Raw genomic sequence first — 25,172 nt, forward strand, 5'->3', positions numbered from 1 at the left:
TAGGGACTTATTATTTATCTATGCCCTCTGGGCTTGTTTTAGAACTAGAAGACTGTTTTTACGTGCCTGCAATTCGCAGAAACATTATTTCTGTCTCTTGTTTGGACAAGAAAGGTTTTTCGTTTACAATAAAGAACAAAAGTTGCTCTTTTACTTTGAATAATTTAACCTATGGTGTTGCGCGTTTATTTAATGGTTTATATGTTCTTGATTTAGATAACCCTGTCTGTAATATAGAAAACAAATGACTTAAAATAAATGACTCAAATCAAACATACCTCTGGCATTGTCGTCTAGGCCACATAAATGAGAAACGCATATCCAAATTACATAAGGATGGATACTTGGATAAGTTTGATTTTGAATCATACCAAGAATGCGAATCTTGTTTGCTTGGTAAGATGACTAAAGCCCCTTTCACTGGTAAGGGTCAAAGGGCCACTAAACGTCTGGAGCTAATACATAGTGATGTATGTGGCCCAATGCGTGTAATGGCTAGAGGAGGCTACTACTACTTCATAACATTTACTGATGATTTTAGTAGATATGGATATGTATATCTTATGAAGAACAAATTCGATTCTTTTGAAAAATTTAAAGAATACAAGGTTGAAGTAGAGAAGCAAATTGACGGAGATGCAAGTATTAAGATCTTACGATCCGATCATGGGGGTGAATACTTAAGCACCGAATTTAGAGAGTATTTGAAAGAGTGTGGTATTGTATCATAACTCACTCCGCCAGGAACACCTCAATGGAATGGAGTTTCAGAGAGGAGAAATCGCACCTTGTTGGATATGGTGCGATCGATGATGAGTCATGCAGATCTTCCAATTAGTTTCTGGGGTTACGCTCTAGAAACAACGGCTTTCACACTTAACCGTGTTCCTACTAAGAAGGTTCAAAAGACTCCATATGAGATATGGAAGGAGAAACGGTCAGGCATGAACTTTATGAAAGTTTGGGGATGTAAGGCGTTTGAGAAACGTCAAGAATCTGACAAGCTTGGACCTAAATCCGAAGAGTGCATTTTTGTAGGATACCCTAATGAAACAAAGGCGTATTATTTTTATAGTCATTCTGAGCAGAAAGTGTTTATTGCTCGAGATGCTGTCTTCATGGAAAGAGATTTTGTTTCCAAAAGAAACAGTGCGAGAACTACAGATCTCGATGAAGATCGAGAACCACAAAATAGCATTGAACCTGAAGTGGAACAATAGCAGAATAATGATAATGCTCAACAAACACAGGTTGTTCGTAGATCTGGTAGATTTCGCCATGAGCCAGAGAGATATGGATTTCTCATGACTCAGTGTGGTGATTTGATGCTCATAGATGAAGATGAGCCTCTCACATACCAAGATGCTATGAACAGTCCAGACTCTAAGAGATGGCTTGAAGTCATGAAATCCGAGATAGATTCCATGTACGAAAACCAAGTATGGACTTTGGTTGATCCACCTGAAGGGGTAAAACCCATAGGGTGCAAATGGGTTTTTAAGAAGAAAAAGGGCATGGATGGAAATGTTCAGACCTATAAAGCTAGGCTGGTTGCAAAAGGTTTCAAACAAATTCATGGTATTGACTATGATGAAACTTTCTCACCAGTGGCATGTTGGATTTTAATCGCAGCGGAGGCATGGTAAAACACTTTTACACATATAAAATCCAAATAAAAGCATATAAATCGTGATTAAAACATATGAATCGATTACTAACCTTTAATAGCGATCCAAAAGCAACGATCGGAGATCCTTAGCAGCTGCTCCTCAAACGTGAAGCACTCCACCGGTATCCACCAAGAAAACGATGCTAAGGAGGAGGAGGAGGAGGTGGAGAGAATTAGGTTTTCTGAAAAATTTGGGTTAGAATAAAAATAGGGTTTATAATAGTATATTTATAGGCAAAATTTTCAGCTGAAATTTTCCCATAAAATATTATTATTATTAACCCATTTATTATTCTCATGAATAATTAAAACACCTTTTAATTATTAATCCTTTTTCTAAACACTTTAGAAATAATTCTCTATCTTGATTTAATTTCCAAAATTAAATTCTTAATTAATAATATTAAGAACTTTTCTTAATTAATTTATAATCAATTAAATCTCATTTAATCAATTATTAAATTTGTCAATTAATTATTTATTTCATAAATAAATAATTATCAGCCATTATTAATTAATTTCTCCACCATTAAATCATTCTCTTTTTATGGTGTGACCCTGTAGGTTCAATATTAAGCCGGTAGTAGAAATAAATAATAATAAAACTATTTTATCATTATTTATATAAATTCTCTAATTTATTAAATATGATTAATTAATTAATCATATTTATTCTACATCGTGAGGGATACTTCTCAGCATATCGCGACTATCCGGATAATACGAATTCACTGCTTAGAATACCAAGAACCTATTCAGTGAATAGTTACCATACAATAAACTCCTTCTACCCTACAATGTCCTGATTAAATACAAGACATGGATCTTGTGTCAAGTCTATCTAATTTAATCACTTGCTTACCATTTACTATGCTTAGTTCTATGCAAATTAGAAATTCCTTTCTAATTTCATTCACTCTGGCCAGAGATTCCTGAACTAGCATAAGTGGATCAGCCTTGAATATTCGCTTCCTTCACTGGAAGGGGTAGATCCTTTATTGATCATACACTATCTTCGTGTACAAATTCCTATACCCAGTAGAGCCCTAATAATTGTCCCTGGAGACTAAGAACTAAACCAAAGCATAATTCAGTGTACACAAGATGACTATGATGACCTCAAGTCTGAGGATACTTGTACAACTATCACTATGTGAACAACTGCTGACACGTGAGTGAACTCCATCAGTTGTTCAGTTGTGCGAGTCATGTTCAGTGAACTTATTCTATAATAAGCACCTACATACTAGCTATAGTGTCACCACACAAATGTCTATGAGAACAGACCTCCTTCATAATGAAGCAAGCATAGTATGTACCGATCTTTGTGGATTATTAAGTACCAGTTAGTAATCCTATGATCAGGAACTATTTAAGTTTAGAGTTATCATCTTTTAGGTCTCACTATTATGATCTCATCATAATCCATAAAAAGCTTTACTCTAAACTATGATATATCTTATTTAAACACTTAAATAGATAGAGCTCGTAACAAAACAAGTCTTTTATTAATATCAATGAAATCAAAACAGATTACATAAAAAGTTATTCCTAAATCCTAATACATGATTGGACTTAGGACATATTTCTTTCAATCTCCCACTTGTACTAAAGCCAATCACTCTGGTATCTAATACCCATCTTGTCTTTATGACGATCAAAGTGACTTTCATAAGGTAGCTTTGTGAGTGGGTCTGCTATGTTGTTATGTGTGTCAACTCTAATTCAATACAACACAAGAAATGTTATCGCGCTCCCGCTAACCCTTTTGTAGACACATGGTTCATCTACGTTTTTCATAAAACCAAACTCTTTGATTGTCTCATCAAAACGGATGTTCCATCTACGAGAAGCTTGCTTTAAACCACATATGGTTCGCAGCAGCTTGCACACTAGGTTTACATTTCTCTTGGAAAGAAAACCATCTGGCTAATTGCCAGATCTCATAGTCGTAGTAAGCAGCAATCGCAAGCAAAATCCGAACTGATTTTAACAGGGCTACAGGTAAAAGGTTTCATCAAAGTCAATCCATTGCCTTTGTTTGAATCCTTTTCCCAAAAGCCTGGCCTTAAAGGTCTCCACCTGGCCATCTGCTCTAATCATTCTTTTATATCCCGTATACATAGATTTTATTCCGGATTTCATGGTACTATGCCATTTCTCTGAGTCAACACTACTCATAGCCTCATTATAGGTCACAGGGTCGTCATCATCAATGATCGACAACTCATTGTCATTCTCAATAACAAGGCCATATTACCTCTCAGGTTGGCGAGACACTCTCCCTGACCTACGAATGGGTTGTTCCACAGAAGGTTGTTCAGTCAAAACAGGTGTTTCCACTTGATTCGTAGTAGTTTGTGCTTCTTGAACTTCATCAAGTTCAATTTTGCTCCAACTGTTTCCTTCAAGGATAAACTCTTTTTCCAAGATGGTAGCATGTCTGGAGACAGACACCCGATGATCGGTGTAAAAGTAATACCCTAAAGTCTCTTTAGGATATCCCACAAAACTACATTTTAAGGATCGATATTCCAGCTTATCTGGGTCAACTTACTTGACATAAGCTGGACATCCCCAAATCTTAACGTGTTTAAGACTCGGTTTCCTTTCTTTCCATATCTCATACGGAGTTTGAGGAACAGATTTGGAAGGCACCTTATTCAGTAAATATGCTGAGGTTTCCAATGCATAACCCCATAGGAATACTGGAAGATTTGCATAGCTCATCATGAACCGAACTATGTCTAACAAAGTTCGATTTCTACTTTCAGATACCAATCTGGAGGAGTCCACTGGGAGACTATACCATTTACTTTGAGATAATCCAGAAACTCTCCATTCAAGTATTCACCACCTCGATCTAATCGAAGAATTATAATACTATATTTGGTTTGTTTCTCCACTTCATACTTATACTCTTTGAACTTTTCAAAGGCTTCAGACTTGTGTTTCATCAAACACATATCCGAATCTAGATCTATTATCCATGAAAGTAATGAAGTATGAAAATCCACCCATGGCTTGCGTAGACATTGGTCCACATACATCTGTGTGTACCATTCCTAGCAAATTTGCAGCCCTCTCTCCATGTCTACTAAATGGAGACTGCAGTGCCACAATGAAGTGAGATTTTCATCATCCCTTTTCTTTTATTAGTTTGTTCAATCTGAAGTAAATTATGTCACATTTATACAGACCATTATTTAAAGTATCACGTCCATAAAGAATATTATCTCTAAGAATAGAACATTCATTATTCTCAATAATAAATGAAAATCCAGCCAAGTCTAACATGGGAATAATATTCCTTACAATCGAGGGAACAAAATAATAATTATTTAAAAAACAATAGTCTTGCCCGTCGGCATATGTAAATGAAATGATTCTATATCTTCAACAGCAACTCTTGCTCCATTTCCCATCAGTAGAATCACCTCATCTTCCTCAAGAGTCCTACTTCTCCTTAGTCCCTGCAACAAATTGCAGATATAAGAACCACAGGCGATATCTAATACCCAATTAGAAATTTGATTTAATGACATATTCACTTCTATCATGAACATACCTGAATCAGAAGCGATAGTCTCACTACCCTTCTTCTTCTTCAATTCTGCAAGGTATACCTTGCAGTTCCTCTTCCAGTGCCCCACTTTGTTACAGTGAAAGCAAACAACTTTGCTCTTGGGGTCTTCAGCTTTTGGTGGAACCGGCGTTTTCTCACCTACTTTCTTCTTCTTGGAAGGGTTCCTCTTCCTTTTCTTAGGATTGGAACCTTCACCAATTAGAAGAACAGAACTCTTCTTAGGGGGAAAATTCGATTCCACAGTCTTCAACATGTTGTGGAGTTCAGGCAGGCTGACATCCAACTTATTCATGTGAAAGTTCACAACAAACTGCGAGAACGAACTCGGAAGCGATTGCAAGACCAAGTCTTGGCTCAGCTCCCCATCCATGGCAAAACCAAGTTGTCCAAGACGTTCAATCAAATTGATCATCTTAAGTACATGGTCATTCACAGATGATCCCTCAGACATCCTACAACCGAACAGTGTTAGGGCGAAAACATGCACTAATATTCACGCAAGTATACGCGTTCGCAAGTAATATAGAATACTTTCTAGTTCGTTCCCTCAGAGACTCAGACTAAATTATTGTCTAATTAAACTCACTCACCAATGTATGATTACTTCTCAATGTTAAGATAATAACACTTAAAATTGTTGATTAAATATTAACTATAATTAACTACTTAATTAACCACTTAACTAACACTTCAATTTATCAATAATAAAACACTCATGAGATCACAACTTCATTATTACTTCCTTCTATAGCCATTGTTATTACCTTTAGCATGTGACAGTGATGACATTAATCGAATAACACGAAACTGATAAAAACCAACTTTCATTGTACTAATACCATTCTACCAAACATCCACAATTAAGATAAAAGTTGAATAGTCATCAATTATGTTGAGTTCCTATATGTCTACAGAAATTGACAACACAACGATTTAAGCACAAGTTATTCCTTTTGATTACATAGGGCAAATAAAACTGTTAGAGTTACCCACTAATCATGCACAACGTACATGAACCTATGCTAGCATGGCAAGTTCTAAATCTCAAGATCCACCGTCGCTTCACAAGAGATTAACACCCTATCTTATATGTTCGTGACGCACATAAGACGAATACGCACAACCAATACTAGATATCATGCAATCATCACACACTAAAGTATTAAACAATTAACTAAAGAATTCCATAATAAATCCGTTGCAACCCCATGATCACGATTAGCCCATAATAGAACTTATCGCCATCATGGGTTCATATGAAATCATGATAAACAACACAAGAAAATAATAACTAAACTAATTATATTAAAACAGAGTACGTCACAAGAGTAAATAAGTCAAAGCAAGAAAACTAGCATCCAACGCTACAACGAAACAAGAATCACAAGAAAATATGCTTCCTCTTCGCTGTAGTGTGCTAAATCGGTCTTCTTCCTTATCTCCTTCGCTTCTTGCGCAAAACACAATCTAAAACATAATCTCCTTCTTATTCCCTGTGAAAACGTCTAAAATCTACTTATATAATAGTCCCATAAAACTCAGATTACATAGAAGTTGGAAGCCAAACAGAAGTAGAAGTCTAAAATAATTCAGCTTTTTCCCCGACCCTGCGCGGCCGCTCAGCATTTCTGCGCGGGCGCGCAAGGCTGCTGCGCGGCCGCTCAGCATTGCTGCGTGGGCGCGCAGGACCCTACTGGAAAAATTCCAGGTTTGCTCCGTTTCTTCGCCGTAATCTGCCCGTTCTTTTCCTCTCGCAATGGTGAACACATGCCAAGGCTTATTCTTGATGATTCCTCCTCCGAAATGCAACTAATACCCTGAAATGCATAAACACTAGAAAAACGCATCAAATACACAAAATACTTGATTTCAAGACACCAATTTAAGCCATTTTAAGACGTTCTAAGTGGTATAAAATGCCACTTATCACACCCCCAAACTTAAATCGATGCTTGTCCTCAAGCGTCACAGACTCAAAACAAATAAAAATATGCATGAATGCAATCTATATGAAAATGCAACGATCCCCCTTACTACAATTAACCAACCAAATTGTCACATCTCAACGAATGCAGTTAGACAACTAAAGATCAATAAACTCATGCAAACGGACATACAGCCAGAAACGTGGTGTGTGCAAATGCTTAACAGATATGCTTCGGAACTAGACCAATTACTATGACTAGACTATCCTCAAGGCAATCCTACGATTATACAAAGAATAAAAATTCTAGGCACAAAGTGATATACAACACTACAAGAACTCTGGAGCTTACTACGGAATCGTGCTTTTTATTTACAACTCAAATGCTTATTTGACCGTGCAATGAGTGAGGTCCACAAAAGACTTATACAATGGTATCCATGTAACGAGCGTTAGGTTAGCGGATCCCAGACTCTAAAAGCCTTAGGTCACTAGGCACAAAGTCCCCTAAGAACTTAATAACTCGAATACCAAAGAGCCCACTCTTGATCAATTATGCAATTTTTTTTCTTTTCTTTTCTGAGCAAGTGCGTTTCGCTCCATCTTGCTCAACCCTAGACTACTCGCATAACATGCGAGCCGGCTACTAGCCATTTGACGCCTAGCCACAACTAGCAACAAATTCCATTTTTACTCCATTTTTTTTCTTTTTCATGCCTTTACCACTAAGAACCTATTATCAAATTCTAAGCATAATAAATAGATTATCCTCAAAAATAATCAGATCATAACAACAATCTAGCCCTTAAGCATTCTCTAAGACTTAGTGAAAATACAAGTGCTTCTAGCATGCATATCAACCTACACAACTTAATATTACTTTAATGCTATCACTACACTCGCATCAATATCACAATTCAGTCGATAAATTATTGCAAAAGGGATCATGGTATATGCATGAGCTATATGATATGACAAACAAATAAAGCTATATAAAAAAAAACTATATGGCAAAAATTATGCAACTATATGAACTAAGTATCATGAATATGCAGCTATATGACACACACAAAATATTCCTTAACTACCACCCCCAAACTTAAAATCTTCACTGTCCCCGGTGAAGGTAGTAGAAAGGAACACAGGATATACCTACTCGGAGTCATCATCATCATCACCCTCAGTGGGTGGAGTATCAGGCGGCGGGTATGCAGAGTCCTCACCAAAAACTGGCCACTGGATATCAGCTCCAAGGCCTCGAAAAGCAGTCCCTAACGCAAGAGTGAGCTCCTGAGCAAACCTGCTCTGCGTCTCATACATGGCATCCATCCGCCGTGAAAGCCTTCTATACTGGGCATCACCCATCCCAGCACCCTCCTGAGCTCTCGAAGAACCAGCCTCACCACGCCCTGGCCTAGCCATAGTAGCACCTCGTGCTGGACGTCCTCCTGGAAGACGATAACCCAGCCCATGCTCCTCAGGCTCACCACCGGTCCACTCCTGCATCCCATTCAGAGTGCCAGAATCTATCGGAGCTGCTGGCAACTGCAACTGCTCATGAGCCGGCCAGTTCACTCCTACTGCTCGGCATAGCTTCGTAACCGTGGATGCATAAGGGATGTTCATATGCTTTGCTCCCCTCAAAAACTTCAGAATTCCTTGGTAGATAAACTCACCAAGGTCCACATAGTATTCCTCATTCAGAATTCCCCACAACAACTGTGCTCTCTCAACTGTGACCTCGTGTGCATGTGAAGAAGGCAAAATATTAGCACAAATAAATGCATTCCATGCACGGGCATACCTGTTCATGGCGATCGCCGGAAAGTGACGATACTCATTATTGGCTGGACTGCGGTTCCAAACTGTGCCCGGTCGATAGAGAGTCGCACAAATCAAATCCAAGTGAAAATCCTCAGCAGTCTTTTCATTCCAGTTCTCCTCCTCGGGCTTCCTCTCTCGCTGTCCAATCACACGACGAATCGCCGCAGGATGATAATCAACCGTCAGCCCACGAACTACAGAAAACCCATTCTTTTCAGCCTCCGCGTTCGCGTAGAACTCGCGAACAACACTCATCGGTACTGCTTCGGGTGACTCACAAAAAGCTATCCACCCCTTCTCTGCAATCATTGGCAACAACTCACCATCCCTCCCTGATGGTAAAAACCCCCTCTCCTTCAGAATCGGCTTCCCCAACAGCCTAGTGTACTCCTCCTCCGCAGCTCTGTCAGTTAACCGAGGCCTTGCAGCAGTACCCCTTGATGAATCAGCAGTAGGAACTGTGCTGCTGCTGTCAATAGTGCGTGCTCTCTTGGGTGCCATTGATTTGTGAATAAAAGTGTGTAAGAACTGATTTTTGATGTTTATGAGAGGGTTTAAGTGTAGGAAGTTTGTGGGAGATATGTAGGATAGGTGTATGTATATATAGGGTGTGGAGTAGGTTAAATTAGATTAGGAGTGGGGTTGAGGGATAAAATCATGGGGTAATGGGAAAAGAATTCGTGGGTTTATGTTCTGTGATGGGTTTTTTTGTGTTTTTTTTTTGAACTGTAAAAAATTTTCTGGAACTCGACCCCTGCGCGGCCGCTCAGCATAGCTGCGCGGGCGCGCAGAGGGTCTCTGGAATTTTTTTTTTCAGCCCCTGTTTTCTGATTTTTTTGTGTTTTTGGATAGGTTATTAACTTCTAAGGGTTCCTGTAACAACAATTCATGGGTTGCCTCCCACGCAGCGCTTCTTTTTCGTCATTAGCTTGACGTTCCGTACCTTTCTCAAGTAGTCAACAAAATGGCACTAACCACCTCTCGGTTTGCCATGTCCCCATAGTAGTGCTTCAACCGCTGACCGTTAACCTTGAATGCTTGGTCCGAATCATTCTCAAAAATTTCCACCGCTCCATGTGGAAACACAGTTTTGACAATAAAAGGTCCAGACCACCTTGATTTCAACTTCCCAGGAAAAAGTCGGAGCCGAGAGTTGAATAACAGAACTTGTTGCCCTGGCACAAATAACTTAGGATGTAGCTTCCTATCGTGCCACCTCTTCACCTTTTCCTTATACATTTTGTTATTCTCGTACGCTTGAAGTCGGAATTCATCAAGTTCATTAAGCTGAAGCATTCTTTTCTTACCAGCTGCATCTAAATCCAGGTTCAATTTCTTCAATGCCCAGTAGGCCTTATGCTCAAGCTCCGCCGGTAGATGACATCCCTTACCGTACACCAACTGAAACGGTGACATCCCAAGTGGAGTTTTGTATGCTGTTCTGTAAGCCCAAACAGCTTCATCGAGCTTTAAAGACCAATCCTTCCTTGACGGACAAACAACCTTCTCTAGAATGCGCTTTATCTCTCTGTTAGACACTTCCGCTTGACCATTTGTTTGCGGATGATAGGCAGTAGCTACTCGATGATTCACATTATAACGCTGCATCATAGAAGTGAACTTACGGTTGCAAAAATGTGATCCTTCATCACTTATGATTACCCGAGGCGCTCCAAACCTTGTGAAAATTTGCTTATGAAGAAAATTTAGTACTACCTTTGCATCATTTGTCGGTAAAGCTTTAACTTCGACCCATTTTGAGACATAATCGACTGCCAGCAAGATATACTGATTATTGCAAGACGAGATAAAAGGCCCCATGAAATCGATTCCCCATACATCAAAGACCTCGACTTCAAGCATCACATTTAATGGCATCTCATCCTTCCTTGATAAATTTCCCACTCTTTGGCAACGATCACACCTTAAAACAAACTGATGAGCATCCTTGAACAAAGTAGGCCAGAAAAAACCTGTTTGCAGAATACGAGCTGCCGTCTTCTCACCTCCATAGTGTCCACCATAAACCGTGGAATGGCAGTCTCGTAATATCCCCTCCGTCTCACAGAACAGGATACATCTCCTGATGATCTGATCAGCTCCCTGTCTAAACAAATATGGTTCATCCCACATATACCACTTCACCTCATACAGAAACTTCTTCTTTTGAGCGGATGTCAAATTAAGCGGCATTATATTGCTGACAAGATAGTTTATAATATCTGCAAACCATGGTTCTTCCTCCTGAATTGCAAACAACTGCTCATCCGGAAAAGATTCATTGATTAACATCCTATCTTGTGAAGTGGAATCGGGATTCTCCAACCTAGAGAGATGGTCAGCTACTTGATTCTCGGTACCTTTTCTATCTTTGATCTCTAACTCAAATTCTTGAAGTAAAAGCACCCAACGAATGAGTCTCGGCTTCGAATCCTTCTTAGAAACCATATAGCGAATAGCTGCATGATCAGTGAATACTGTTACTTTCGTACCAAGCAGATAAGATCGAAATTTCTCAAAGCCAAAGACTATAACCAAAAGCTCCTTCTCAGTAGTGGTGTAGTTCAATTGGGCCCCATTTAAAGTCTTACTCGCATAGTAGACCACATGGAAGAGATTTTTCTTGCGCTGTCCCAGAACTGCACCTACCGCATAGTCACTCGCATCACACATCATCTCAAACGGTTCTGTCCAATCTGGTGCTATAATAACTGGTGCCGTGATCAAATTCTCCTTGAGAGTCTCGAATGCTGCCAAACATTCATCATCAAATTTGAAAGGCACATCTTTCTCAAGTAAATTGCACAACGGCTTAGATATCTTTGAAAAGTCCTTGATGAATCGCCGATAAAAACCCGCATGACCGAGAAAACTACGGATTCCTTTCACCGAATTAGGTGGGGGAAGATTTTCAATGACTCCCACATTGGCCTTGTCCACCTCCAGACCTTTGCTAGAGACCTTATGCCCAAGGATAATGCCTTCACACACCATAAAATGACATTTCTCCCAATTAAGCACCAAATTAGTTTCCACGCATCTTTTGAGTACGGCGCGCAGATTATTCAAACATTCATCATATGAGTGTCCAAAGACGGAGAAGTCATCCATGAACACTTCGACGTTATTTCCAATCATGTCAGAGAATATAGCCATCATACATCTCTGAAAGGTGGCCGGGGCGCCACATAACCCAAACGAAACTCTACGAAAAGCAAATGTGCCAAATGGACAAGTGAAGGTAGTCTTTTCCTGATCCTCTGGTGCAATACAAATCTGATTATACCCGGAATAACCATCCAGAAGACAAAAATACTCATGTCCCGCCAATCTGTCAAGCATTTGATCAATGAATGGGAGAGGGAAGTGATCCTTCCTTGTGGCTTTGTTCAATTTTCTATAATCCATGCATACTCTCCATCCTGTAACTGTTCGAGTAGGGATGAGCTCATTCTTTTCATTTGCGACCACAGTGATACCTCCTTTCTTAGGTACATATTGCACGGGGCTCACCCACGAGCTGTCAGAAATAGGATAAATGATGCCTGCATCTAGCCATTTCAGAATTTCTTTCTTCACCACCTCCTTCATGATCGGGTTCAGTCTTCGCTGCTGTTCCACAGTTGGCTTACTACCTTCCTCTAACAGAATTTTATGCATACAATATGAAGGACTTATCCCCTTGATGTCTGCTATGGTCCATCCTATAGCCGATTTGAATTCTCTCAAAATCCTTAAGAGCTTGTCTTCCTCACTACCTGAAAGGTCAGCTGAAATAATAACAGGTAACGTAGATGAATCACCTAAAAAAGCATACCTCAAGTGTTCAGGTAATGGTTTGAGCTCCAAGGTAGGTGCTTCCTCTATTGATGGTTTGAGCTTCCCTTCAGCATTCTTAAGGTCAGAAGTACCAAGAGATTCAAATGGTATGTCGAGCTTTCGCTTCCATGGAGAAGCGTTCAGATATTGTAATTGCTCGTTGCTATCTTCATCATCACTGTCAAAATCCCCCACTAAGGCCTTTTCCAATGCATCAAACATTAGCATGTGATCGAGTTCCGAAGTAACCGCAGAATCAATCACATCCACTTTTAAGCACTCCTCATCTTCTGTAGGGAATTTCATTGCCTTGAATACGTTGAAGGTCACATCCTGATCTTGGACCCGCATAGTAAGTTCCCCTTTTTGCACATCTATCAAGGTACGGCCAGTAGCCAAGAAAGGCCTCCCCAAGATTATGGGAATCTTCTTATCTTCCTCAAAATCCAGAATAACAAAATCTGCAGGAAAGAAGAGCTTATCCACCTTGACGAGCACATCCTCAACTATGCCCCTTGGGTAAGTAATGGAACGGTCAGCCAATTGTAGCGACATGTATGTGGGTTTTGGATCAGGCAGATCCAGCTTTTTAAAGATCGACAACGGCATCAGATTAATGCTTGCTCCCAAATCACAAAGGCACTTGTCAAAAGTTAGATTGCCAATGGTGCAAGGAATGGTGAAGCTTCCTGGATCTTTCAGTTTTGGTGGTAACTTTTGTTGCAGAACCGCGCTGTATTCTTCCGTGAGAGCAACGGTTTCAAGGTCATCCAGTTTCACCTTCCTTGAAAGAATAGTCTTCATAAACTTCGCATAACTAGGCATTTGTTCCAGAGCCTCAGCGAAAGGTATATTGATGTGAAGTTTCTTGAACACCTCCAGAAACTTCCCGAACTGTCTATCCAACTTTTATTGCTGCAATCTCTTAGGAAAAGGTGGTGGAGGATAGAGCTGTTTCTCCCCTGTATTAGCCTCAGGCAGAGTGTGTTCAACAGTAGTCTTCCTTGGTTCCGCCGCTTTCTCCTTTTGCTTAGATTCTTCATCTCTAACTTCAGCTTCGACTTCTTTTGCCTTTTCAGCATCAGCTACTTTTCCAGACCTTAAGGTAATAGCCTTGACTTGCTCTTTAGCTTCCTTCCTGCCTGGTACTTCCGTGTCACTGGGAAGAGTGCCAGGTTGACGATTGAGCACTGCATTGGCTAATTGACCGATTTGATTTTCCAAGGTCTTGATAGAAACCGCCTGACTCTTGCACAACAGCTTAAGTTCCTCAAAATCAGCACTAGTAGGTGCAGCTGCACTTCCCTGTTGAGGATATGATTGCCTTGTAGCATACTGTTGTGGTTGCTGGAATCCAGGTGGGTTAAACTGTTTACTTACTCCTTGCTGATATGGTGGCTGAATAGCATTCTGATTATTTCCCCAGCTGAAATTTGGATGATTTCTGTTGTTAGGATGATAGGTCGCTGGCACAGGCTGCTGTTGTCGCTGATAATTATTCACATACTGAACAGATTCGTTGACAAGAGAACACTGATCCGTAGCATGAGAACCTGCACAAAGCTCACAAACCATAGCTATTTGATTAACTCCATACGTAGCCAAAGAATCAACCTTCATTGATAGCGCTTGGAGCTGGGCTGCAATAGCGGTGGCTGCATCAACTTCCAGAATACCTGCTACCTTGCCTGACGTCATCCTCTGAGTTGGGTTTTGATGCTCATTTGCAGCCATCGTCTCGATAAGATTATACGCCTCAGTATAGCTTTTAGCCCATAAGGCACCTCCAGCTGCTGCATCGAGCATGGGCCGAGATTGGGCCCCCAAACCATTATAAAAACCAGTGATTACCATCCAATCCGGCATTCCATGATGTGGACATTTTCTCAACATTTCCTTGTAGCGTTCCCAAGCCTCGCACATAGATTCTGTAGGTTGCTGCGCAAACTGAGTAAGAGCATTCCTCATAGCAGCAGTCTTTGCCATTGGATAAAACTTCACCAGAAACTTTTGCGCAAGATCTTGCCACGTAGTGATTGACCCAGCTGGTTCAGAATGTAACCAGTCTTTAGCTTTATCCCTCAGTGAGAATGGGAAAAGCCTCAACTTGATAGCCTCATCAGTCACGCCATTATACTTAAAAGTGCTGCAGATCTCGACAAAATTCCTTATGTGCATGTTGGGGTCTTCAGTTGCCGCTCCTCCAAAAGAAACAGAATTCTACACCATCTGAATAGTGCCCGGCTTGATTTCAAAGGTGTTAGCTTGAATAGCCGGATGAAGGATGTTTGACTGAATGTCATCAATTTTAGGCCGAGAAAAATCCATAAGAGCTGGATCAGCTTGAACAATACGATCTCCCATGTTTACTGGTTCTTTCTGCTCAGTTCCTGAATCCGAATCCTCAAAATCTAACTTCTCCGGAGTATCAAGAACTTCGTCTTTCTCCTCAGCTGTATCTAAGGTCCTCTTGCGAGCACGAGAACGAGTTTGCATAAACGCTTGCTAAAGTACCTGAAACACAACCGAAAAGAGTAATTAACTACTACGTCCTAATCACTGAGTCCTAATGACCAATGATGGTAAGTACATAAACTAAACAAATACGCCGAGTCCCCGGCAGCGGCGCCAAAAACTTGTTAGGGCGAAAACACGCACTAATATTCACGCAAGTATACGCGTTCGCAAGTAATATAGAATACTTTCTAGTTCGTTCCCTCAGAGACTCAGACTAAGTTATTGTCTAATCAAACTCACTCACCAATGTATGATTACTTCTCAATGTTAAGATAACACTTAAAATTGTTGATTAAATATTAACTATAATTAACTACTTAATTAACCACTTAACTAACACTTCAATTTATTAATAATAAAACACTTATGAGATCACAACTTCATTATTACTTCCTTCTATAGCCATTGTTATTACCTTTAGCATGTGATAGTGATGACATTAATCGAATAACATGAAACTGATAAAAGCCAACTTTCATTGTACTAATACCATTCTACCAAACATCCACAATTAAGATAGAAGTTGAATAGTCATCAATTATGTTGAGTTCCTATATGTCTACAGAAATTGACAACACAACGATTTAAGCACAAGTTATTCCTTTTGATTACATAGGGCAAATAAAACTGTTAGAGTTACCCACTAATCATGCACAACGTACATGAACCTATGCTAGCATGGCAAGTTCTAAATCTCAAGATCCACCGTCGCTTCACAAGAGATTAACACCCTATCTTATATGTTCGCGACGCACATAAGACGAATACGCACAACCAATACTAGATATCATGCAATCATCACACACTAAAGTATTAAACAATTAACTAAAGAATTCCATAATAAATCCGTTGCAACCCCATGATCACGATTAGCCCATAATAGAACTTATCGCCATCATGGGTTCATATGAAATCATGATAAACAACACAAGAAAATAATAACTAAACTAATTATATTAAAACAGAGTACGTCACAAGAGTAAATAAGTCAAAGCAAGAAAACTAGCATCCAACGCTATAACGAAACAAGAATCACAAGAAAATATGCTTCCTCTTCGCTGCAGTGTGCTAAATCGGTCTTCTTCCTTATCTCCTTCGCTTCTTGCGCAAAACACAATCTAAAACATAATCTCCTTCTTATTCCCTGTGAAAACGTCTCAAATCTACTTATATAATAGTCCCATAAAACTCAGATTACATAGAAGTTGGAAGCCAAACAGAAGTAGAAGTCTAAAATAATTCAGCTTTTTCCCCGACCCTGCGCGGCCGCTCAGCATTTCTGCGCGGGCGCGCAAGGCTGCTGCGCGGCCGCTCAGCATTGCTGCGCGGGCGCGCAGGACCCTACTGGAAAAATTCCAGGTTTGCTCCGTTTCTTCGCCGTAATCTGCCCGTTCTTTTCCTCTCGCAATGGTGAACACATGCCAAGGCTTATTCTTGATGATTCCTCCTCCGAAATGCAACTAATACCCTGAAATGCATAAACACTAGAAAAATGCATCAAATACACAAAATACTTGATTTCAAGACACCAATTTAAGCCATTTTAAGACGTTCTAAGTGGTATAAAATGCCACTTATCAAACAGCTCCTTCGATATCTCATATCGAGCTGTCCTCCCTGCCACATCATACAACTCTTGTAGATGCATGAGGATAGTGTGAGCATCCATATGCTCATGTTGCTTCTGTGGCTCAATGTTCATGGAAGCTAGCATGATGCATTGAGCAACATTTGCATCATCTACCCACTTACGATACACAACATGTTCATCATTATGTGCATCACTAGCAGGTTCAGTAGGCTTAGGTGAGTCAATCACGTATTCTAGCTTCTCAATCCTGAGAACAATTCTCAAGTTTCGAAGCCAGTCAGCATAATTAGGACCAGTCAACTTGTGAGCATCCAGTATGCTCCTGAGTGATAGTGCAGAAGACATAATGTATATTGTAAATCTGTAAATGATAAACACATAACAACACTTAGCAAATATTCGATTTTATTTTAAAACACTATATGAATCGGGTCTTCATTCATAAGTGGCTCCCACTAGTTTACCTAATTTATTCAACCCCCTACATGAAAAATTAAGCATTCATAATGCTAGTGGGAATAGGGATCCTACATTCCATTACACAACCCCGGCTGTAGCACGAACCGCCATGTAATGTTCAATAGGAAGACAACTCTTGTCAATTACATCTTATGTTATTCCCTAATCAAACTTTAGCCTCTTGAATAATTGAGTCACGGCTGTGGCATGACAAACTCAATATTCTAAGTCAAGTCTAACCCAACATTCCGTACAATTCAATCAGTCCCCAACGGCCCACGGCTGTGGCACGTACCGACCTTTAGATTCTAATTCAATGTACACATCTCTATGAAATAGACAAGTATTTCTTATTTCGAAATCAAAACCCTCGTCTGTAGCACGAACCGACAAGATGACTATGATGACCTCAAGTCTGAGGATACTTGTACAACTATCACTATGTGAACAACTGCTGACACGTGAGTGAACTCCATCAGTTGTTCAGTTGTGCGAGTCATGTTCAGTGAACTTATTCTATAATAAGCACCTACATACTAGCTATAGTGTCACCACACAAATGTCTATGAGAACAGACCTCCTTCATAATGAAGCAAGCATAGTATGTACCGATCTTTGTGGATTATTAAGTACCAGTTAGTAATCCTATGATCAGGAACTATTTAAGTTTAGAGTTATCATCTTTTAGGTCTCACTATTATGATCTCATCATAATCCATAAAAAGCTTTACTCTAAACTATGATATATCTTATTTAAACACTTAAATAGATAGAGCTCGTAACAAAACAAGTCTTTTATTAATATCAATGAAATCAAAACAGATTACATAAAAAGTTATTCCTAAATCCTAATACATGATTGGACTTAGGACATATTTCTTTCAATCTCCCACTTGTACTAAAGCCAATCACTCTGGTATCTAATACCCATCTTGTCTTTATGACGATCAAAGTGACTTTCATAAGGTAGCTTTGTGAGTGGGTCTGCTATGTTGTTATGTGTGTCAACTCTAATTCAATACAACACAAGAAATGTTATCGCGCTCCCGCTAACCCTTTTGTAGACACATGGTTCATCTACGTTTTTCATAAAACCAAACTCTTTGATTGTCTCATCAAAACGGATGTTCCATCTACGAGAAGCTTGCTTTAAACCACATATGGTTCGCAGCAGCTTGCACACTAGGTTTACATTTCTCTTGGAAAGAAAACCATCTGGCTAATTGCCAGATCTCATAGTCGTAGTAAGCAGCAATCGCAAGCAAAATCCGAACTGATTTTAACAGGGCTACAGGTAAAAGGTTTCATCAAAGTCAATCCATTGCCTTTGTTTGAATCCTTTTCCCAAAAGCCTGGCCTTAAAGGTCTCCACCTGGCCATCTGCTCTAATCATTCTTTTATATCCCGTATACATAGATTTTATTCCGGATTTCATGGTACTATGCCATTTCTCTGAGTCAACACTACTCATAGCCTCATTATAGGTCACAGGGTCGTCATCATCAATGATCGACAACTCATTGTCATTCTCAATAACAAGGCCATATTACCTCTCAGGTTGGCGAGACACTCTCCCTGACCTACGAATGGGTTGTTCCACAGAAGGTTGTTCAGTCAAAACAGGTGTTTCCACTTGATTCGTAGTAGTTTGTGCTTCTTGAACTTCATCAAGTTCAATTTTGCTCCAACTGTTTCCTTCAAGGATAAACTCTTTTTCCAAGATGGTAGCATGTCTGGAGACAGACACCCGATGATCGGTGTAAAAGTAATACCCTAAAGTCTCTTTAGGATATCCCACAAAACTACATTTTAAGGATCGATATTCCAGCTTATCTGGGTCAACTTACTTGACATAAGCTGGACATCCCCAAATCTTAACGTGTTTAAGACTCGGTTTCCTTTCTTTCCATATCTCATACGGAGTTTGAGGAACAGATTTGGAAGGCACCTTATTCAGTAAATATGCTGAGGTTTCCAATGCATAACCCCATAGGAATACTGGAAGATTTGCATAGCTCATCATGAACCGAACTATGTCTAACAAAGTTCGATTTCTACTTTCAGATACCAATCTGGAGGAGTCCACTGGGAGACTATACCATTTACTTTGAGATAATCCAGAAACTCTCCATTCAAGTATTCACCACCTCGATCTAATCGAAGAATTATAATACTATATTTGGTTTGTTTCTCCACTTCATACTTATACTCTTTGAACTTTTCAAAGGCTTCAGACTTGTGTTTCATCAAACACATATCCGAATCTAGATCTATTATCCATGAAAGTAATGAAGTATGAAAATCCACCCATGGCTTGCGTAGACATTGGTCCACATACATCTGTGTGTACCATTCCTAGCAAATTTGCAGCCCTCTCTCCATGTCTACTAAATGGAGACTGCAGTGCCACAATGAAGTGAGATTTTCATCATCCCTTTTCTTTTATTAGTTTGTTCAATCTGAAGTAAATTATGTCACATTTATACAGACCATTATTTAAAGTATCACGTCCATAAAGAATATTATCTCTAAGAATAGAACATTCATTATTCTCAATAATAAATGAAAATCCAGCCAAGTCTAACATGGGAATAATATTCCTTACAATCGAGGGAACAAAATAATAATTATTTAAAAAACAATAGTCTTGCCCGTCGGCATATGTAAATGAAATGATTCTATATCTTCAACAGCAACTCTTGCTCCATTTCCCATCAGTAGAATCACCTCATCTTCCTCAAGAGTCCTACTTCTCCTTAGTCCCTGCAACAAATTGCAGATATAAGAACCACAGGCGATATCTAATACCCAATTAGAAATTTGATTTAATGACATATTCACTTCTATCATGAACATACCTGAATCAGAAGCGATAGTCTCACTACCCTTCTTCTTCTTCAATTCTGCAAGGTATACCTTGCAGTTCCTCTTCCAGTGCCCCACTTTGTTACAGTGAAAGCAAACAACTTTGCTCTTGGGGTCTTCAGCTTTTGGTGGAACCGGCGTTTTCTCACCTACTTTCTTCTTCTTGGAAGGGTTCCTCTTCCTTTTCTTAGGATTGGAACCTTCACCAATTAGAAGAACAGAACTCTTCTTAGGGGGAAAATTCGATTCCACAGTCTTCAACATGTTGTGGAGTTCAGGCAGGCTGACATCCAACTTATTCATGTGAAAGTTCACAACAAACTGCGAGAACGAACTCGGAAGCGATTGCAAGACCAAGTCTTGGCTCAGCTCCCCATCCATGGCAAAACCAAGTTGTCCAAGACGTTCAATCAAATTGATCATCTTAAGTACATGGTCATTCACAGATGATCCCTCAGACATCCTACAACCGAACAGTGTTAGGGCGAAAACATGCACTAATATTCACGCAAGTATACGCGTTCGCAAGTAATATAGAATACTTTCTAGTTCGTTCCCTCAGAGACTCAGACTAAATTATTGTCTAATTAAACTCACTCACCAATGTATGATTACTTCTCAATGTTAAGATAATAACACTTAAAATTGTTGATTAAATATTAACTATAATTAACTACTTAATTAACCACTTAACTAACACTTCAATTTATCAATAATAAAACACTCATGAGATCACAACTTCATTATTACTTCCTTCTATAGCCATTGTTATTACCTTTAGCATGTGACAGTGATGACATTAATCGAATAACACGAAACTGATAAAAACCAACTTTCATTGTACTAATACCATTCTACCAAACATCCACAATTAAGATAAAAGTTGAATAGTCATCAATTATGTTGAGTTCCTATATGTCTACAGAAATTGACAACACAACGATTTAAGCACAAGTTATTCCTTTTGATTACATAGGGCAAATAAAACTGTTAGAGTTACCCACTAATCATGCACAACGTACATGAACCTATGCTAGCATGGCAAGTTCTAAATCTCAAGATCCACCGTCGCTTCACAAGAGATTAACACCCTATCTTATATGTTCGTGACGCACATAAGACGAATACGCACAACCAATACTAGATATCATGCAATCATCACACACTAAAGTATTAAACAATTAACTAAAGAATTCCATAATAAATCCGTTGCAACCCCATGATCACGATTAGCCCATAATAGAACTTATCGCCATCATGGGTTCATATGAAATCATGATAAACAACACAAGAAAATAATAACTAAACTAATTATATTAAAACAGAGTACGTCACAAGAGTAAATAAGTCAAAGCAAGAAAACTAGCATCCAACGCTACAACGAAACAAGAATCACAAGAAAATATGCTTCCTCTTCACTGTAGTGTGCTAAATCGGTCTTCTTCCTTATCTCCTTCGCTTCTTGCGCAAAACACAATCTAAAACATAATCTCCTTCTTATTCCCTGTGAAAACGTCTAAAATCTACTTATATAATAGTCCCATAAAACTCAGATTACATAGAAGTTGGAAGCCAAACAGAAGTAGAAGTCTAAAATAATTCAGCTTTTTCCCCGACCCTGCGCGGCCGCTCAGCATTTCTGCGCGGGCGCGCAAGGCTGCTGCGCGGCCGCTCAGCATTGCTGCGTGGGCGCGCAGGACCCTACTGGAAAAATTCCAGGTTTGCTCCGTTTCTTCGCCGTAATCTGCCCGTTCTTTTCCTCTCGCAATGGTGAACACATGCCAAGGCTTATTCTTGATGATTCCTCCTCCGAAATGCAACTAATACCCTGAAATGCATAAACACTAGAAAAACGCATCAAATACACAAAATACTTGATTTCAAGACACCAATTTAAGCCATTTTAAGACGTTCTAAGTGGTATAAAATGCCACTTATCACACCCCCAAACTTAAATCGATGCTTGTCCTCAAGCGTCACAGACTCAAAACAAATAAAAATATGCATGAATGCAATCTATATGAAAATGCAACGATCCCCCTTACTACAATTAACCAACCAAATTGTCACATCTCAACGAATGCAGTTAGACAACTAAAGATCAATAAACTCATGCAAACGGACATACAGCCAGAAACGTGGTGTGTGCAAATGCTTAACAGATATGCTTCGGAACTAGACCAATTACTATGACTAGACTATCCTCAAGGCAATCCTACGATTATACAAAGAATAAAAATTCTAGGCACAAAGTGATATACAACACTACAAGAACTCTGGAGCTTATTACGGAATCGTGCTTTTTATTTACAACTCAAATGCTTATTTGACCGTGCAATGAGTGAGGTCCACAAAAGACTTATACAATGGTATCCATGTAACGAGCGTTAGGTTAGCGGATCCCAGACTCTAAAAGCCTTAGGTCACTAGGCACAAAGTCCCCTAAGAACTTAATAACTCGAATACCAAAGAGCCCACTCTTGATCAATTATGCAATTTTTTTTCTTTTCTTTTCTGAGCAAGTGCGTTTCGCTCCATCTTGCTCAACCCTAGACTACTCGCATAACATGCGAGCCGGCTACTAGCCATTTGACGCCTAGCCACAACTAGCAACAAATTCCATTTTTACTCCATTTTTTTTCTTTTTCATGCCTTTACCACTAAGAACCTATTATCAAATTCTAAGCATAATAAATAGATTATCCTCAAAAATAATCAGATCATAACAACAATCTAGCCCTTAAGCATTCTCTAAGACTTAGTGAAAATACAAGTGCTTCTAGCATGCATATCAACCTACACAACTTAATATTACTTTAATGCTATCACTACACTCGCATCAATATCACAATTCAGTCGATAAATTATTGCAAAAGGGATCATGGTATATGCATGAGCTATATGATATGACAAACAAATAAAGCTATATAAAAAAAAACTATATGGCAAAAATTATGCAACTATATGAACTAAGTATCATGAATATGCAGCTATATGACACACACAAAATATTCCTTAACTACCACCCCCAAACTTAAAATCTTCACTGTCCCCGGTGAAGGTAGTAGAAAGGAACACAGGATATACCTACTCGGAGTCATCATCATCATCACCCTCAGTGGGTGGAGTATCAGGCGGCGGGTATGCAGAGTCCTCACCAAAAACTGGCCACTGGATATCAGCTCCAAGGCCTCGAAAAGCAGTCCCTAACGCAAGAGTGAGCTCCTGAGCAAACCTGCTCTGCGTCTCATACATGGCATCCATCCGCCGTGAAAGCCTCCTATACTGGGCATCACCCATCCCAGCACCCTCCTGAGCTCTCGAAGAACCAGCCTCACCACGCCCTGGCCTAGCCATAGTAGCACCTCGTGCTGGACGTCCTCCTGGAAGACGATAACCCAGCCCATGCTCCTCAGGCTCACCACCGGTCCACTCCTGCATCCCATTCAGAGTGCCAGAATCTATCGGAGCTGCTGGCAACTGCAACTGCTCATGAGCCGGCCAGTTCACTCCTACTGCTCGGCATAGCTTCGTAACCGTGGATGCATAAGGGATGTTCATATGCTTTGCTCCCCTCAAAAACTTCAGAATTCCTTGGTAGATAAACTCACCAAGGTCCACATAGTATTCCTCATTCAGAATTCCCCACAACAACTGTGCTCTCTCAACTGTGACCTCGTGTGCATGTGAAGAAGGCAAAATATTAGCACAAATAAATGCATTCCATGCACGGGCATACCTGTTCATGGCGATCGCCGGAAAGTGACGATACTCATTATTGGCTGGACTGCGGTTCCAAACTGTGCCCGGTCGATAGAGAGTCGCACAAATCAAATCCAAGTGAAAATCCTCAGCAGTCTTTTCATTCCAGTTCTCCTCCTCGGGCTTCCTCTCTCGCTGTCCAATCACACGACGAATCGCCGCAGGATGATAATCAACCGTCAGCCCACGAACTACAGAAAACCCATTCTTTTCAGCCTCCGCGTTCGCGTAGAACTCGCGAACAACACTCATCGGTACTGCTTCGGGTGACTCACAAAAAGCTATCCACCCCTTCTCTGCAATCATTGGCAACAACTCACCATCCCTCCCTGATGGTAAAAACCCCCTCTCCTTCAGAATCGGCTTCCCCAACAGCCTAGTGTACTCCTCCTCCGCAGCTCTGTCAGTTAACCGAGGCCTTGCAGCAGTACCCCTTGATGAATCAGCAGTAGGAACTGTGCTGCTGCTGTCAATAGTGCGTGCTCTCTTGGGTGCCATTGATTTGTGAATAAAAGTGTGTAAGAACTGATTTTTGATGTTTATGAGAGGGTTTAAGTGTAGGAAGTTTGTGGGAGATATGTAGGATAGGTGTATGTATATATAGGGTGTGGAGTAGGTTAAATTAGATTAGGAGTGGGGTTGAGGGATAAAATCATGGGGTAATGGGAAAAGAATTCGTGGGTTTATGTTCTGTGATGGGTTTTTTTGTGTTTTTTTTTTGAACTGTAAAAAATTTTCTGGAACTCGACCCCTGCGCGGCCGCTCAGCATAGCTGCGCGGGCGCGCAGAGGGTCTCTGGAATTTTTTTTTTCAGCCCCTGTTTTCTGATTTTTTTGTGTTTTTGGATAGGTTATTAACTTCTAAGGGTTCCTGTAACAACAATTCATGGGTTGCCTCCCACGCAGCGCTTCTTTTTCGTCATTAGCTTGACGTTCCGTACCTTTCTCAAGTAGTCAACAAAATGGCACTAACCACCTCTCGGTTTGCCATGTCCCCATAGTAGTGCTTCAACCGCTGACCGTTAACCTTGAATGCTTGGTCCGAATCATTCTCAAAAATTTCCACCGCTCCATGTGGAAACACAGTTTTGACAATAAAAGGTCCAGACCACCTTGATTTCAACTTCCCAGGAAAAAGTCGGAGCCGAGAGTTGAAT

General features: G+C 40.0%; 1 non-coding gene across 1 annotated transcript; it reads left to right on the plus strand.

The window, feature by feature from the left end:
* The first annotated feature begins 14,686 nt into the window (after positions 1-14,686).
* LOC141683439 (small nucleolar RNA R71) lies at positions 14,687-14,793 on the plus strand. Its single transcript, XR_012560286.1, has one exon. It is a non-coding gene; the product is annotated as a small nucleolar RNA R71 (small nucleolar RNA).
* Positions 14,794-25,172: the final 10,379 nt, after the last annotated feature.

Source organism: Apium graveolens, chromosome 1, assembly GCF_009905375.1.
Source record: "Apium graveolens cultivar Ventura chromosome 1, ASM990537v1, whole genome shotgun sequence".
NCBI classification, from domain to species: domain Eukaryota; kingdom Viridiplantae; phylum Streptophyta; class Magnoliopsida; order Apiales; family Apiaceae; genus Apium; species Apium graveolens.